This window comes from Echinops telfairi, unplaced genomic scaffold (assembly GCF_000313985.2).
Source record: "Echinops telfairi isolate 266 unplaced genomic scaffold, ASM31398v2 ScPeMD7_655;HRSCAF=1070, whole genome shotgun sequence".
NCBI classification, from domain to species: domain Eukaryota; kingdom Metazoa; phylum Chordata; class Mammalia; order Afrosoricida; family Tenrecidae; genus Echinops; species Echinops telfairi.
In genome coordinates this window covers 30163949-30181916 of record NW_022104553.1, presented here as the reverse complement: position 1 = coordinate 30181916, position 17968 = coordinate 30163949, and the positions used below count along the sequence as shown (strand labels likewise).

General features: G+C 43.8%; 1 non-coding gene across 1 annotated transcript; it reads right to left on the bottom strand.

The window, feature by feature from the left end:
• Positions 1–11947: 11947 nt before the first annotated feature.
• LOC115870453 lies at positions 11948–12088 on the bottom strand. The gene has a single exon (XR_004046720.1). It is a non-coding gene; the product is annotated as a U4 spliceosomal RNA (small nuclear RNA).
• Positions 12089–17968: the final 5880 nt, after the last annotated feature.

Sequence of the window (17968 nt, the reverse complement as noted above, 5' to 3'; positions counted from 1 at the left end):
AGGCAAGATCTTAAGACCCCAGACTTTATTCTTTCTGATAGCTGGTCTTCATCTGATTTCTCCACCATACTTTGCTGTAGCACTAATATCTTCAATGGTCTCCTCAAGGGGGTATCTTTCTCTTCTCCTGCACACCAGCCTGTCCTCCACCTCTTCATGTGCTTCTAGGTCTCTTAATTTTATTTTATTTTTCATTTGTCTGGTGGGTCTTAGATGTGTGTTTCATGTTTGCCTTTATCCATACAACCACATAGGTGTGTCATTCTGTGTGCCATTTGGGAAGTCTGTGTATGTCTCAGTGCACAACGCGTTTCAGTGCATCTATATTGATATATGAGTTTATGTACACTTGCATTTGTGGTGTGTGTGTGTGTGTGCATGCCAAGTGAATAGCCACACCAGTCTGTCCTCACGTACAACATGCATATAACTGACAGATGGGGTGTGAGTGAATCTTTGTCCGTGTACCTGAATGTGCACAGTCCTCATATCTATCTCTGTAAGTAGAACATGAGTGTACATTGGCCCATTGGAGGATGTTTACTTGTGTGTATCTGTGTCTAAACTGGTGTATGATTGTATATTCACGTGTGTGTGTGTGTGTGTGTGTAAGTAGGCACGTGTGTCCACGTTACCTACACGTGAGCATCTGAGATCTGCTCTGTGTTTGATTTCAAACACAGCCCTGGCTCAGTCCCATTTCTCAAAAAAAAGAAAAAGAAAACAAACAGTTTGCTTAATTTTCAGAGTCTTCTGTTTTCAAGGTCACACTAAGGAGGAAAGTGTGTTCTGAGAACATTTCTGAGGGCAGTCCCTTCCTGTTAGGTAATTTTGAATGTCTTTGAAGAAGGTTCTCTTTCCCACAACATCCCTTAACTTCCTAAGCAAATCAACAGGCCTAATGGGGTTCATCAATCAGGTTTCCTGAACCCACATCTCCTTGTTGGCCCTGCACTTGGTGATGCTGAGCGCATGAATGGGTGACGGAGCTAGCCCTGGGTCCTGCCTCATGGTGCTTTCTCTCTATAGAGTGGACCTCTCTTGATAAGACAGTGACAGCTCGGAATGGACATGCTGAAAGAGGGAGGTCCAGGTGGAGGGGTCTGGATCAGGTGGCCCCATGGAAGCCTAGAAATGACACCTGACTGAACCTGGGCAATCAGGGGAGACCATAGTAGGGATTTTTCATAAGAGGATAGAGTTAGGGGAGAGAATTCCTGGCAGAGCAAATGGCTCATGCAGTGGTCAGAGGGAGGTGAAGCGTGGTTGAGTGTGATCAGAGCAGAGAGATTTGGGGACATCTGCAGGAGCCAGCGCATAAAGAGCCTTGTGTGTGTTATTATGATTTTAAAAATTGTGGTCTGGGTGAAAGTTTACAGACCACATCAGTTTCACGTTCAACAGCTTATGCATGTTGTTGCCATCTTCTCAACAACATGTTGGCTCTCTTCCAACTGACTTCCTGGGCTCTCCTTTTCCACTGGCCCATTTTTCGGGCCTCTCCTTGCCCTTTGAACTTTGTTTTTGGGCGAGTGGTGCCCTTTTGGTCTCGTATAGTTGAGTTTTCAGAAGGGTACATTCCTTGTGGGTGTTATTGCTTATTTTACAGATCTGGCTATTGTTTGGCTGAAGCTGATCCCCAGGGAGCGGTCGGGTCCAAGTTTGAAGGGTGTTGAAGGGTCATAGTCACAGGGCTCCACCAGTCTCTATTAGATCGGACATCTGGTCTTTTGTTATGATTTTGAATTTTGTTCTCCCCCCCACCCCCAAACACACACACACACACACACACACACACACACACACACACACACCCCTGTTGTGATCCTGATCAGAGAGTGGTCAGTATTGGTAGCTGGACACTGTTTCATTTGTCTGGTGTCAAGTTAGTGGAGGCTGGGTGTGTGAGTCTGGGTGGACTAGAGAAACAAATTCATAGACACTTATATGTGTATAAGCAAGAGCTTTATATACAAGAACAATTGAATATTGAGAAAATATCCCAGCCCCGTCCTGATCAAGTTCATAAGTCTGATACCAATCTATAAATTCCTCTTTTGACTCACGAAACACATGCAATGACGCTGAATGCATGAAGATCACAGGCCAGTGGGTGTGAAGTCTTGTGGATCTGGTGGCGGTGGAAGCATCTCAGTGCTGGCGTGGGTCTCCACGTGGCTCCTCCAGCTCCAGGGCTCTGGCTCCATCAGTGTAGCTCCATGTGTCTTGTCATCAGGAATACTAAGGAGAGAGAGTGTGTGTGCGCCCCACCTCCAGCGAGCTATTTATCTCCATAGCACCCCCAAATGAGGCCATCAAGCAGCGGCCATCCAGTTAAACTCCACTCCTTCATTCTTAATAGTCTCACGTTGGCACCAGATTATGTAACTACCACACTGGGGTTTGTGTGGTCCATTAGTCCTTTGGGCTCATCGTTTCCACAAAGCTTTGAATTTCTCCACCCTTCTTTGCTCTGGAAGAGGAGAGACCGGTGTTTTTCTACTTACATGCCAGTTCACAAACTCTGAAAAGCCCATTCACTACTCAACAAAGTAGGATGCAGAACATTGTCTTTATGGACTACTCTTTGGCAGTTGACGTAGATGTCCCCGAGACACTGAGCCTAACGCCTGGGCCCATTGACTCCATTCCTTCAGGTGTTTGGTTATTGCTAAGAAGTTTCTATGTCTTTGACACCCTGTACAATCTACTATATACATGGATCTAGCACATACAAAGATGTATGTAGAAATATTCCCTGCTGGTGGTGTTTGATCAAGTGCAATGTAGGCAAGAGGAAGTAGTGAGCACTGAATGAAGGTCAAACATGTTAGTGGGACAGGAGGAAAGTAAAAGGAAAAAGAGGAAAGAATTAGGAGGCAAAAGACATTTATAGAAGTATAAATAGAGGCATGCATATAAGTAAATATATTAATATATAATGATAGGAATATAGGTCTATGTACATATATTTATATGTTAAGTATCAAGGTAGCAGATGGACATTGGGCCTGTACTCAAGTCCGCCCTTAACACAAGAACACTTTGTTCTAATTACCTGGCATTTTGTGATGCTCTTCTTTCCGACATGATCTCTGAAGTCCAAATGGGTGCATAAGCAAATGTGTTGAAGAAAGCTGATGGTGTCAGCTATTAAAAGATATAATGTCTGGGGTCTTTAAAGGCTTGAAGTTAAACAAGTGGCCATCTAGCAGGGAAGCAGCAAAGCCCACATGGAAGAAGCACACCAGCCTGTGTGATCATGAAGTATTGACGAGATCAGGTATTAGCCATCAGATGACCCAAAACAAACAATCATATTGATGTAAATGAGGGGTGTTGGAGTTGAGACTCAAAACCCATCAATAGACAATTGGACATCCCCTCACAGAAGGGTCACAAGGAAGGAACGAGCCAGTCAGGGTGCAGTATAGCACCGACAAAGCACACAACATCTCTCTAGTTCTTTAGTACTTCCTCTCCCCACTATCATGACCTTACTACCTTACAAATCTGGGTAGACCAGAACATGTACACTGGTACAGATAAGAGCTCTAGACACACGGAATCCAGGACAGTTAAACCCCTCAGGAGCAATGATAGGAGTAGCGGTACCATGTCAGTAGGAGGAAGGTGGTGGGAGAAAGGGAAGAAAAGGGGAACTGATTACAATGATCAACATATAACACCCCCCATCCCCCGACCTAGGGGAACGAACAACAGAAACATGGGTGAAGGGAGACAGCGATGATGTAAAATGTGAAAAAAAAATTTATAATTTATTAAATGCCCACAAGGGTGGTGGAAGGAGGGAAAAAAGAGGAGCTGATACCAAGGGCTCAAGGAGAAGGAAAATGTTTTGGAACTGATGATGGCAACGTATGTACAAATGTGCTTGATACAATAGATGTATGGATACTCTGGTTTCTCTTCACATCTTAAAAATCTTTCGCCCTTTACATTAGATGTAAGAATTGTTCTAAGAGCCCCCAATATATATATTTCTACCTTTTGGAGGGTCAGGGCTAAAAATAGAGTAATAGGATCCAGTTAATTTCATTGATATATAGAAAGAAGAGTTGGAAATTTAAAACTAAGTATGTTTTGGAATCTATTTTAAATTGCTTTTCCTTAAAGTCTAAGCCAATCACACACACACATGCACCTGCACACAAAGAAATACCCCCTGTAAAATTTATATACACTCACCAGTGTACATATGCTCACAGACCATCCCATACCTGGATACTACTGTATCCACTTATAAAGTATTTGTTATTACTGGATTTCAAATGCAACAGTGCTGCTCATTGTTGACTTTTACCTGTGTGCATGTCTTGGTGTTTTCCTTCACGTTGGTCATGTTGTCCGTTGCCTCTCCCTTCACTTAAGTTAACCCATTGCAATGGAGTCAACTTCAACTCATAGTGATCCTGTAAGACGGTAGAACTGCGACGTTGGGTTTCTGAGACTGTAACTGTTTACAGGAGTAGAAAGCCTCATCTTTCTCCCAAGGAGCAGCTGGCGGTTTTAAACTGCTGACCTTGCAGTTAGTAACCCAACGAGTAACCACTACATCACCAAGGCTATATGTCTATTGTCTAGATAGAGATTTTACCTCCCTCACCCTCCCACTTGTGGTAACCCCCCAGAAACGTTTCTTTCTCTGTGTAAATACTTTCTTGACTTTTTATCATATAATAGTTGTCCTTTTGCGGGTGACTTATTTCACTCAGCCCAACATCTCTAGGTTTGTCTATGGTACAAGACGTTTCATGGATTCATTGCTCTTCTGGAACGTTGTGTAACATTCCCTGTGTATATGTACAGTAGTTTGTGCATCCATTCATCTGCTGATGGGCGCTTCAGTTGTTTCTCATCTTCTTTGCTATTTTGAAGAACATGGGTGCTTTATGTGATGGGGTAAGACTTTGGACTTAGTCATAAGGGCAATGGGGAGCCATAGAAAGGTCCTAAGGCAGGGAACAAGATTTGTGTTCCATGAAGACTTTTCTGATTTTGGGAGGGGATGAGGCTAGAAGTTGACGGAGGAGGGAATGGTTGATCCAGTAGTCTAAGTGAGAGAGGATGGGACCTGGCCTGAATCAGGGCCATGATGGGGAGGAAGGATGCACTGGATAGAGAAGTGGAAGGAGAAAGTAATTGTTGCCTGGCCACATATGTTGGTTGCCCAGGGGTAAGCAGGAGAGAGGAGTCCAGCATGGGGCATCACTACTGACTGACTTAAGAACACGGCCAAGGAGCAGCTTTGAAACAGGTGGTAATTGAGTGTAGCTTTGGACAGGGAGCTTCTGGGACTAGTGGGAGAGCAGCCCCATATAAACTAGAGCTTGCAATGATCTTATTATGATGAATTACTACTGCTCAGGGTGGGGAGGACCCCCGGTGATGTAGTGGTTATGCATTGGGCTACTAACTGCAAGGTCAGTAGTTCAAAACCACCAGCCGATCCTAGGGAGGAAGATGGGGCTCTCTACTCCTGTAAAGAGTTACCGTTTCAGAAACTGACAGGAGCAGTTCCACTCTGTCCTCTAGGGTCTGAGTCAGTGGGCATGGACTTGATGGCAGTGAATTTGGTTTTGGTTTGGTAGGGGGGTTCTTGGGAAGGCTTCCTGAAGGAGGTGGTCTTTGAAATGGGTGTTACAGGACAGGCTCCCTCACCAGGTAGGGAAAGAGGGGATATGCAGGTGATTCAGAGAAACCCAAGCTCACAAAGAGCTGGACGTGTATGATGGATGGAGCAGAACAGAGCCACTTGACAGCTACATCTCCCAATCAACCTTCTATACTTGACCCCAAAGCCTTAACGAAAACTGGGCTCCTGCCTACACATGTTTCTGAAATCTATGACCTTGTCTCCAAAGAGAATCTCCCTTTTGTTTGCTTTCGCCGGGGTTCACCGTGAAACCCACACAACACAGAACTGGCCATTTTAAAGGGAATAAAAGGCGCTCCCTGGTGGTGCCATGGTGGTCAGCCAGGGTGGTCCATCGGAACCCACCCAGCAGCTCTGCGGAAGGAAACTGGTGGTCCCCATTCACAAAGATCCTTGCCCTGCTCCACACTCACCTTTGTGAAAAATCACTTTGCTAGAGCAAAGGGTGGTGAAGAAAGCAGACGGTCCCCAGCTACCAATGGGAATAGTGTCTGAGGTCTTAAAGGCTTATATTCAAACAGCACAACAGCCTGTGTGATCCAAAGATGACAATAACAAATCCAAATATGATAAAGGGAAATGAATTAAGAGCTTACATTGTGAACATCCACTTGTTCACAATGGAGAATAGTGGGAGCCCAAAATCCATCTGCAGAGGATCGAGTCAAATTAAGCTGCTGGCAGATCCCCTCTGGCCACAGGTGAGGGAGGCAAGCAGCTTTGCTATCAGATGGAGATTATTGTAAACTTGATTAAGGTGGATCAAACGATGTATAATATGATACCTGGTCAGTTCACCTCCATCTTGACCCAACCTGAACTTGCTCAAGGCTTACCTGTTTCTCAGTTGTTCCACGACAGAAATATCTTCTCTGGCTTTTTAATGTGCTGGTGTTCTTTTCTTCTTTACTCTTTATTTTCCCCCTTCATATTATTATTTTCTTTCTGTTTTGTTTTTGATTATTTTTGTTAGGTTTCCTAGTTTATGAAGCAGAAGTAGTGGATGCATAGAGACAATAACTGATGCGATGGTTTATCAGGGGCAGTGGGTAGAGTGGGGAGGCTGAGGGGAATTGGGTAGCAAACAATGAATGTAGGAGAGGGAGAAAGCACTAGAATTGATTGTGATGATGTATATACAACTCTTTTTATGGAAGTGTATGATATGTGAATTTTTTTATCCACAAAACTATATTTAAAAACAGATTCTACTCTTGGACAGCTGCTCTTGGCTTGCTGGCCAGCCTTATTCTTCCCTCCTCTGTCTGACTTCTCTCTGAACAAAGAAGAGCTCTTGGGAAGGAAACAAAGGCGAGAATGAGAAAGGGAAGGGCCTTTCTCTGCTGGACCTCCTCTTGCATCCAGGAAGGAACCAACTCTCCTTTCTAGAGTGCACGGTGCAGCCACACACACACAGCTTGGGCGCGGACCTAAAGATGAGCTTTTAATGCCACCATCACCACATTCCTCATTTAAATATCATGAAGTAGGTGTTTACTTGTTGTGATTAGGTGGAGTCGAGTAGGTTCGACGCATATATACAACAGAACAAACACACTGCCCGGTCCTGCCCCAGCCTCACAATTGTCGTTATTGGTGAGCCCATTGTTGCAACCACTGCATTAATCCATCTTGTTGGGGGGCCTTCCTCTGATTCACTGACCCTGTTCTACCACCCATGATGTCTTTCTCCAGGGACCATATTTTCTGGGAACACGTCTATAGCATGTGATATGAAGTCTTGCCATCCTTTTTTTTTCTAGAGAGAGTATAAAACCTGTGTGTTTCTGGTGGTATAAAACCAGCTCCGAATGCTATATTCAGGCAATTAAAAATATTTTATTATTGACCTAAAGACCAGATATGTTAAATCTGTTGTAATGATTGCATGAAAATCTGCAGTATGGAGCTGCCACAAGGTTACTGCAGGTTAAGAATATGAGTTCCCTACACAGTAACTAGGAGCCCTGGTGGTGTAGTGGTTACATGGTGGGCTGCTAGCCGAAAGGTCAGCAGTTTGAAACCACCGACCACTCCATGGGAGAAAGACGAGACTTTCTACTCCCATAAAGAGTTGAAGTCTTGGAAACCCATGGGGGCAGTTCTACCCTGTCCTACAGGCTCACTATGAACCAGAATCAACTCAATGGCAACGAATTTTTTGAGACTTAATAACTGGATTTATTTTTTATTTTTTAACATTTTATTAGGGGCTCATACAACTGTTATCCCAATCCATACACACATCAATTGTGTAAAGCGCATTTGTACATCGTTTCTCAAAACATTTTCTCTCCACTTAAACCCCCGACATTAGGTCCTCATTTTTCCCCTCCCTCCCCACTACCCCCTCCCTAATCAGCCCTTGATAGTTTATAAATGGGTATTTTGTCATATCTTGCCCTGTCCGACGTCTCCCTTCACCCACTTTTCGGTTGTCTGTCCCCCAGGGAGAAGGTCACACACAGTTCCATGTAATCGGTTCCCTCTTTCCTACCCATTCTCCCTTTACCCTCCCTGTTTTGCCACTCACACCACTGGTCCTATGGGGCTCATCCATCCTGGATTCCCTGTATTTTCAGTTGTATCTGTACCAGTGTACCTCCTCTGGTCTAGCCAGTCTTGCAAGATAGAATTCGAGTCATGGTAGTGGGAGCGGGAGGAAACCTTTAGGAACTAGAGGAAAGTTATATTTCTCATCATTGTTACATCGCACCCTGACTGGCTCATCTCCTCCCCGAGACCCCTCTGCAAGGGGATCTCCAGTGGCCTACTAATGGGCTTTGGATCTCCACTCCGCACTCCCCCCATCATTCACTATGGTAAGATTTTTTGTTCTGATGATGCCTTACACCTGATCCCTTTGACACCTCGTGGTTGCATAGGCTGGTGTGCTTCCTCCATGTGGGCTTTGTTGCTTCTGAGCTTGATGGCCGCTTGATTACCTTCAAGCCTTTAAGACCCCAGACGCTATACAATAACTGGATTTATAACTCCGTCACCAAAACCAAGCAAACAAAACCAAAATTTAACCAAACAAACCAAACCCGTTGCCACAGAGACTATCCGGTGAGCCGACCACCTGTGTGACAGTAGCCAAACATGGACCTGCAGCATGCTGGGAGTACGGTCCCTCCGTGCTGCTCCTTTCAGCTTCCAAGCGTTTCACAGATACCTTGGAACGCATGGTTTTGTTTGTCTTCCTGTTTAGAAGATGGACAGTTTAGGAAATAATTTGGATTTCTCTGTGTCCTCTGTGTGTGTGGTTGGCTCACTCTAGAGCCAACACAAGATGGCACTAATGACCCGGGGAATCAGGCCAGCGGACTCTGGACAAACTACCCTCTGGAACGGTCTCTAATCCAAACCGCCCCCACTGCCACCAGGCCAACGTGACTCCCCACTCACTGCCTTCTAGTCAGTGCCGACTCGTAGTCACCCTATAGGAAAGGGTAGAGCTGCCCCTGTTAGTTTTACAGACTCTTACTCTTTACGGGAGTAGAAAGCCTGTCTTTCTTCCTCAGAGCAGCTGGTGGTTTCAAACTGTGGACCTTCAGGATTGCAGTCCAATGTGTTACCACTATGCCACCAGGGTTCCTCCTTCTGCCTCATAGAGATCCCACATCAAGTTTTAAAGACTGCTAATTTTTAATGGGAGAAGATAGCTTTATCTGTCTTCTGAGGAGTGGCTCAGGGGCTTGAACTGCCAACCTTGAAGTCAGCAGCCCAACTCCTAACTCACAGTGCTACCCAGGTTCCCTGGAGCTATCTCTACAGACTGTTAAATTCTGTGGTCATCCAGAACACCTGGGGGTTGAGGTGAGAATGGGGGTAGGGTTGGATTTTCTCCATGCTGGCTCAGACCAGAAAATAAGGGAGTCTCGATGTCAGGATCCCTGTTGGCTTGTGACTCTCTGCATGTTCCCTTTCTTTTTTTGGTGTTTATCGATACAAGATAGGCAGGATAGGCAATCTTACAGAGACCGCGACTGGACTGATGGTTCCTGGGGTGCATGGGAGGGAAGGAGGTGGGGGAAGGTGAGCAGTGAGTCAATAATGACGGGTACGGGGGAATAATAAATGTTCTAAAATTGATGGCGAGGAAGGTGGAGCTTTTCTGGTAGTGCTTGATCAATCAAATTGTATTGAAGAGGAACTAATGAGAGGTGAATGATGGGTGAACATGATAGTGGGGCAGGTGGAAAAAAGAAAAAGAGGAAAGAAGAGGAAAAGATATATATGTACATATGCAATATATAAGTATATGTGTATCTGTTTATATATGTATATATGAGCAAATGCAACAAGGAAGCAGATGGACTTTGGGCCTCTCTTTAAATCTTACCTCAGTACAAGAATCAGTTTGTTCTAATAATGTGGTACTGTATGGTACTCATCTCCCTGACATGATCACTGAAGGCAAAGCGGGGGCATAAGGCACTGTGGTGAAAAAAGCTGATGATACTCGGCTATCAGCAGATGTAGCATCTGGAGTCTTAAAGGCTTGTAGTTAAACAAGTGGCCATCTAGCAGGGAAACAACATGGAAGAAGACACAAGCCTGTGTGACCACGAGGTGACAATGGGAAGCGGTATCAGAAGTTCACAAACAAGCAACCAAATTGATGTGAAGGGGCATGGATGCAGTGAAGACCCCAGACCCGCCTGTAAGATAATTGGACAGTCCTTCTCAGAAGGGCCACACAGAAGGGATGATAACTCCAGGGTGTGGTAGAGCACTGATGAACCACATCCCTATCCTCTCGTTCTTGAACATTTCCTCCCCTTACTATTATGGTTTTTATTTGTTTTACTTCTTTACTCATGTTAGATTTGTGTATATTCATTTGTATATTTAAGATCATTTGGTACATGAAAGCCAAGATAGATAACCCTGCTGAGACAGTAACAAGAGTAATGGCTCTTTGGTGTTTTCTTTGCCTGCTGTATTCAGGTAGCTTACAAATTGCAGATAGGGATTTAAGAAATCAAGGACAGGGCAGAAGCAAAATTATGGATTAGCAAACTACCAGGTTTTAGTCTCCCCAGTCCTCCCTCCCCAGCCTTTAAGGCATTGTTTAAAGTTATAACTGAAGTTTGAATTCCCCAAAGCCCTCAGTACATTAACAATTGCAGAATTCTTTGCATGCAGAAACCCCCAGGGCTACTAATTTCAACATCTCATCTCTTACTGTTTAGTCTCAATCCAGATACATGTGCATTGAGTGCCCATCTATCCGTTTGGGATTCCTAAATGATATATTCCCAAGAAGTCTCTGATTTGACCTTTGCCAAACCCCTGAGCTCCCTTAGGAATGGAAACTCAATTTCAGCAGCTTTGGCTGTATCACAAGTAGTGATGCAGAAGGGAAACACGGAGAGTCCAAATTATGTGTGTAAGGTGCAGCCTTGCAGCCAAATGGGTTCTGAGGAGAGATTGGGCAATTAAAAGCAAAAAATAAAGGACAACAGACAAAGTGTGCAAGGGCTCACTTCTTCCATGGAGCCAGGAACAAGAGAGAATGATTGTATTTTTCAATGGGTCTATACATGCAAGCCATCAATCACATACATAATAAGCTGGGCAGTGTCTTGTCCTAGATGTTCCTGAGCTCCCTGGGGTTGTAACCTAAGATGAGTACTGGGGGCAGGCAGAGGGGCATTGAGTGCCCCTGGAGTGGGGAGGAGAATAGAACATGTCTGCTCCCAGACGTGGGCCAGAGGCCACATCGTGATCAGCCACGTGCCGGTAAGAGATATCTTTAAAATAGCATTATTGTGGGGAATGAGTTCCAATCTGGAGAATGTGACTGGGATTCATCTCCAACTCACAAATGTGAAGGCATTCCTCCACCAGAGTCTTGGCCTTCCAGACTCTTTGAGTGTAGAGATTTTGACCACATACACTCTCTTCCCGGTCCTCCGTTTTCCCATAAGGTGTTGCATTCTGAGTGGCTGATCTCTGGACTGCTCTTCTTGCTGCAGTAGAGAATGTATGTGGACTTTGCACTCCTTAAATATACCATCCATTTCTGTTAGGACCCTCTGCTAGTATCACAGAGTAGTTGGAAGCTATGCTCTGAAGGGGGTTGAGGTGGGAGTTGTGTCAGGACTCGGGATTTCTGTGCTACACGACATAGGACGTAAGTAACAATCTTAAAGTCTTAACTGTTCTAGAAGGTACAATGATGATCTGTGTGCAAAAAATTAAAATTTGAATAGAAGGCTGTCACGTTTCTGAAGTTCAATAAAAAAAAAATTTTTTTTTCAGTCTCCGTGGAGACCGTCAAAAATTGCCAATGCCGACTATATTTCAAGTCATCACGGCGGGGTATTGGGAAAAGTTTTCAATTAGCAATAATCGCGCCTCGGGTACACCTCATTGGCTACGATATTGCCATTGCGCAAAGCTTCAATAAAAATATTTTAATTAATTAAATAAAAAAGGATCGCGGCCTTAGAGATCTTCTGGGGCCGCTCTACTCTGCCACTCGGGGTGGCCGTGAGTCAGAATCAAGTTGACAGCACACGACAACAGCAAAGTGAACAATTCAATGGAACGTTGTACATTTACAGTGATGCACAAACCACCATCTCTATCTAGTTCTGAAAAATTTTCAAATGAGATTAAAAAAAATTTTTTTTAAAGAGAGCATGTATTAAGTCTCAAATGGGAGAAAGACAAGATAATGACAAGAAGTACCATCCAGAGGAGAGAGACCACGTGCTCTAGGTCACACTGGTGTCCAAGGGTTTTCTGAGGCACAGAGCTTTAAAAAAGACATGGAAGATGGAAAAAAACAAAAACAAAAACAAAAATCTGTTACAAAAACATGGCTAATGGTAGATCAATACATCCTAGTTACCGGTGGAACTTCCAAAGCAGAATCAGGGAACATGATTGGGGCACATACTTTAGGTTAGATAGAGGAGCTTATAATACTGGTCTAGGAGCTTCTGGGAGGCAGTCAAAGTATATCTCCTGACTATGTGACCCCTGCATGATAGTCCCCATGACACACACACTCAGATAAGCCCTTAAGGGAGATCACCCTTCCCTGGACCGGGAAGGGGTTTTAGAAGTAACCTCCTTTCCAATGTACCATCCGAGGGCTAGACTTCACATCCCTGGTCAAGGGTCAGAGGGAATCCCCATGTGGGGAGTCTGAAAATGGATTTAGGTTTTCACTGTCACCCACCAACTGAAAACCAAACCACACCAGAAAACCTCACTGTCTTTGAGTCCATTCTGATTCATGGAGTGAGGGTAGAACTGCCTTCTGGGTTTCTGAGATGATAACTCGTTACAGGAGTGGGAATTCTCAAAGTCTTTCTCTTGAGGAGCGGCTGGTGGTTTCAAACTGTTAACCTTGTGTATCACAGCCCTGATGTATAACCACTCTACCATTAGGTCTCCACAGCTTCCTGAAAACTGGCTGCTCAGAATATAAGCTCTAATACAATTGCCTCCTCGGATCATGGATTTTATTCTTAACAGAATGTTGATGTGCTCCTTCTGTGTGGACTTATCTGACAGTTCACTTAGATGAATGCTTGTTCTTAGACAAGCCTTTAAGACCCCAGATATAATTCTTTAAAAAAAATAGTTTTATTGGCATACAATTCATAGATCATACAATTCAATAGTTCAATCATACTGAGAAGAGTGGTGCAATCATCACCCGAATCAATTTCAGAACATTTTCTTTTTTCTCGTAATCATTGTTGTTAGTTCTCCATTTACCTACAGCTTTGCCTAGGATCTTACTCTCATCAGTTGGTGCTAGCTCACAGTGACCTTATAGGGCAAGGTAGAATGGCCCCTGTGAGTATCTGAGACTGTAACTCTTTATGGGAGTAGAAAGCCCTGTCTTTCTCCCCTGGAGCGGTTGGGGATTTTGAAATGCTGTCCTTGCAGTCAGCAGCCTGATGCATAACCACTTTGCTATTAGGGCCCCGGTTATTGTCTCTTATTTTATTCTGGATTTCATATCTAGAAAAATATTCAAAATAAAACCACCACCAGCACAAAACCAACAACAATGAACAAAGTGAAACAGAGGAGAAATGTAAATGGAAAAGAAAGCAGAGAATATGAAACACTGGAGCAAATTAAAAGTGGGTCCAAACAGAGATCAAATGATATGGTGTTGCATTTTAACCTAACCACATTTTCCATAGTCAGTTTAAGACTCTTTATCTGTTAGTAAGGCTATTCAAATCCCTGGACTATGGTTAACCAAAGGCTTACTCCTTGTGGGGACCCTGCAAATGGACTTTGGGTTTCCATGGTCATCCATAGCCTTCTGCAAGCCGAGTTGTCAGAATTTATGCTCTGATAACATTCTCACCTTTAGATTTAGATTTTATTATTTCTAATCCTTTAATTTGGATTTAGCTGATGCCTCCCTTAGATGGCTGCTTGTTTTTTAAAAAATCATTTTATTGGGGGCTCGTACAACTCATCACAATCCATCCATCCATTGTGTGTCAAGCACATTTGGACATTTGTTACCCTCATCATTCTCAATACATTTGCTCTCCACTTAAGCCCTTGGTACTAATTATTATTATTTTGTCATGTCTTACACTGTCAGACGTCTCCCTCCCTTCACCCACTTTTCTGTTGTCCATCCCCCAGGGAGGAGGTTATATGTAGATCCTTATAATCTATTCCCCCTTTGTCCCCCACCTTCCCTCCATCCTCCGGTATCACCACTCTCACCACTGGTCCTGAAGGGATCATCTGTCCTGGATTCTCTGTGTTTCCAGTTCCTATCTGTACCAGTACACATCTTCAGGTCTAGCTGGATTTGTAAGGTAGAATTGGTATCATGATGGGGGGTGGGGCGGGGAGGAAGCATTTTAAGAATTAGAGGAAAGTTGTATGTTTCATTTTTGTTACACTGCACCCTGACTGGCTTGTCTCCTCCCTGAGACCCTTCTGTAAGGGGATGTCCTATTACCTACAGATGGGCTTTGGGTTCCCAATCTGCACTCACCCACCTTTAATGAGATGATTTTTTGTTCTTTGATGCTTGATACCTGATCCCTTTGACACCTCGTGATCACACAGGCTGGTGTGCTTCTTCCATGTGGGCTTTGTTGCTTGTGAGCTAGGTGGCCACTTGTTTACCTTCAAACCTTTAAGACCCCAGATGCTATATCTTTTGGTAGTCAGGCACCATCAGCTTTCTTCACCACATTTGCTTATGCACCCATTTGTCTTCAGTGATCATGTTGGGAAGGTGAGCATCATGAAATGCCAGGTTAATAGAACAAAATTCTTGAGGGAGTACTTGAGTGGAGGCCCAATGTCCATCTGCTCTCTTAATACTAAACCTATAAATATATGCATGTAGATCTATTTCCCCATCATCCTCTATAAATATATTTACATATGTGTGTGCATGCCTGTATTTAGACCTCTATAAATGCCCTTTGCCTCCTAGTTCTTTCCTCTAGTTCCTTTTACTTTCCTCTTGTCCTACTATCATGCTCAGCCTTCATTTGGGTTTCAGTAATTTCTCTTGGCTACATTGCCCTTAATCACTCCCTACCAGGCCTCTCACACCCTCTTTGCCACTAAGTTTGGATCACTTCTTGTTTCCTTGTCCCTCAGTTGGTCTACACCACCTCCTTTCTCCCACCTCCCCCTCTCCCATGTGCCCCTGGAACCATGGGTCCCATTGTTTTCTCCTCTAGATTGTTCATCCAGCCTATCATATTTGGATAGACCTGCAGAGATAATAATATGCACAAAAAACCAAGACATAGCAAGACAAAGTGTCAAAAGAAGACACAATGACGACAACATCAACAAACCAATAACCAAAATTAATTAATTAAAACTAAAATAAATTTTTAAAAAGGAAAAACCTGTAAATAGTTCAAGGTCTGTTTGTTGGCCTCTGGGATTTTCCTCTGGTTGAGTCCAATGGGGTGCCACGTCCTGGCCCCAAAGTCTATCCTTTGAAATCCCTCGGGACCTCCCTGCTTACTCCCCCCTTGCTCTGCTGCACACCCTTAGTGTTTTGCCTCGGTGTGGTGGGGTCAGACCAGGCCAATCCTGACACTGAGTTTCCAGTGTTGTCCCCCGTAGGGCCATGGGTCACCAAGGGAGGCCGTGTCTCATAGTGGGACCAGCCATATGGTCCACTCTGTGCATTGGCTGTTCAGAGGGGGGATATCGTCCTCCAGGTTTGGGGGGCCAGGATGCGCTCCACTCTCTCTTCCTCCCCCTTCATTTGCAACCTTGTGCTCTGATCAGACTTTAGAGAACATCACTGAAGCTGCAGTTTGGGGAGAGGGACATATCTGGCTGCTTGTCTTAAGACAAGACTTTAAGACCCCAGATACTATTCTTTCTGATAGCCAGGCACCATCTGATTTCTTCACCATGCTTCGCTATAGCACAGTGGTTCTCAACCTGTGGGTTACGACCCCTTTGGGGGTCGAACGACCCTTTCACAGGGGTCGCCCCAAACCATTTGAAAACACATTTCTGATGGTCTTAGGAACCAAGACACCGCTCCTCTATCCATCTCCAGGCGGGTCCACCTACATGCAGATATGCCAGCATACAAGTACCCGGTGTGAAGACTGTTACCTATGGTACACCATGCTTCAAGACAAAATTTCACTTATTTGTCATTAGAATAAATATTTCAAATATAGAATTAGGTGTTGTTTTTGTGATTAATCACTATGCTTCAATTATGTTCAATTTGTAACAATGAAAATACATCCCGCATATCAGATATTTACATGATGATTCATAACAGAGGCAAAGATTACAGTGATGAAGTAGCAACGAAAATAATTTTATGGTTGGGGGGGTCACCACAACATGAGGAACTGTATGAAAGGATGGTGGCATTAGGAAGGTTGAGAACCACTGTTCTGGCACCTATATCTTCAATCATCTCCTCATGAGGCTGAGTATCGAGTTAAGGCCATGCCATAAAAGCTAATTGTTCTTGGATGAGGGTTTGCAATGAAGTGTGAGCCCAAATCCATTCATAGATGCATGCTTTGTACATGTCCCTGGTACATTTTAGAGACAATCAGATGTTGCTCTTTTTGACAGCCACTATCTGCTTTCTTCACCACACTTGGCTGTAGCATCCATATCTTCAGTGATCACTTTATGAGTATCAAGCAGGGGCACATCATAACAACCAGTTGTTGTTAGATTAGGATTTATGGTTAAATGTCAGCTCAAAATCCATTTATATATCTAAGGTTTATAGACATTCCTAGTCCACTTTATTAAAAATTTATTGTCTTTTTGACAGCTTTATTGGTATACAATGTACATACCATACGATTCAATGGTTTAAATGCATTTAAGAAAAAATTGTGCAATCATCACAACAATCCATTTTTGAATATTTTCTTCATTTTTGTACCCAATCTTATTAGCTCCCTATTGCTCCCCAACCTCCCCTGCCATAACCTTAAGGAACTATTAATCTAGTTACTGTCTCTATGGATTTACCTATCCTGGATTTCATAAAGGAAAAACATACAACAAAAACAATCCCTAACAATAGTAACAAAATAAAATAGAGGAAAATCTCAACAGAAAATAATAAAAACTAGAGAGGAACGTAGGGTCAGCTTCACCATGAGACATGACACCCCCTTACTGACCCACAATTTTATGGGGGCAGCACTGGAGACAGTGTGGGAATTGTGCCTGGTCTGACAACCTACCATCCCACCCCACCCCACCCCCACACACCAGGGCGTAAAATGAAGGGAGCTCAACAGAGCACCAAGGGGAGCAAAGCAACAAAGTCCTCGAGGAATTCTGAAAATAGACTTCGGACTTGTGGGGCAGGGCTTGGCACTGCAAAAGACCTGATTGGAAAACATTCCTAAGGGTCAGCAGACAGACCTGCAACTATTCATAGACTATTTTTTGTTTGTTTTTTCTTTTTCAGGTCTATCTATATAAGATAGGCAGGAAAAAAATCCTGATGGTTGCAGGGGCGGGGCAGGGGAGAGGAGGCAGTTGGGGAGCCAACAAACCAGAGACAAGGGAGCACCAAGAGATCTAAAATTGATGGCGAGGAGGGCCTGGAATGCCGGGTGGGGTTTGATCAAGTGCAACATAGCTGAGAGGAAGTACAGAGAGCTGAAAGGAGATTGAACATGATAGTGGAAAAGGAGGAAAGTAAAAGGAAATAGAGGAAAGAACTAGGAGGCAAAAGACATTTATAGAAGTATAAACATAGGCATGTACATATGGAAATATATAACGATAAGGATATAGATCTATGTACAT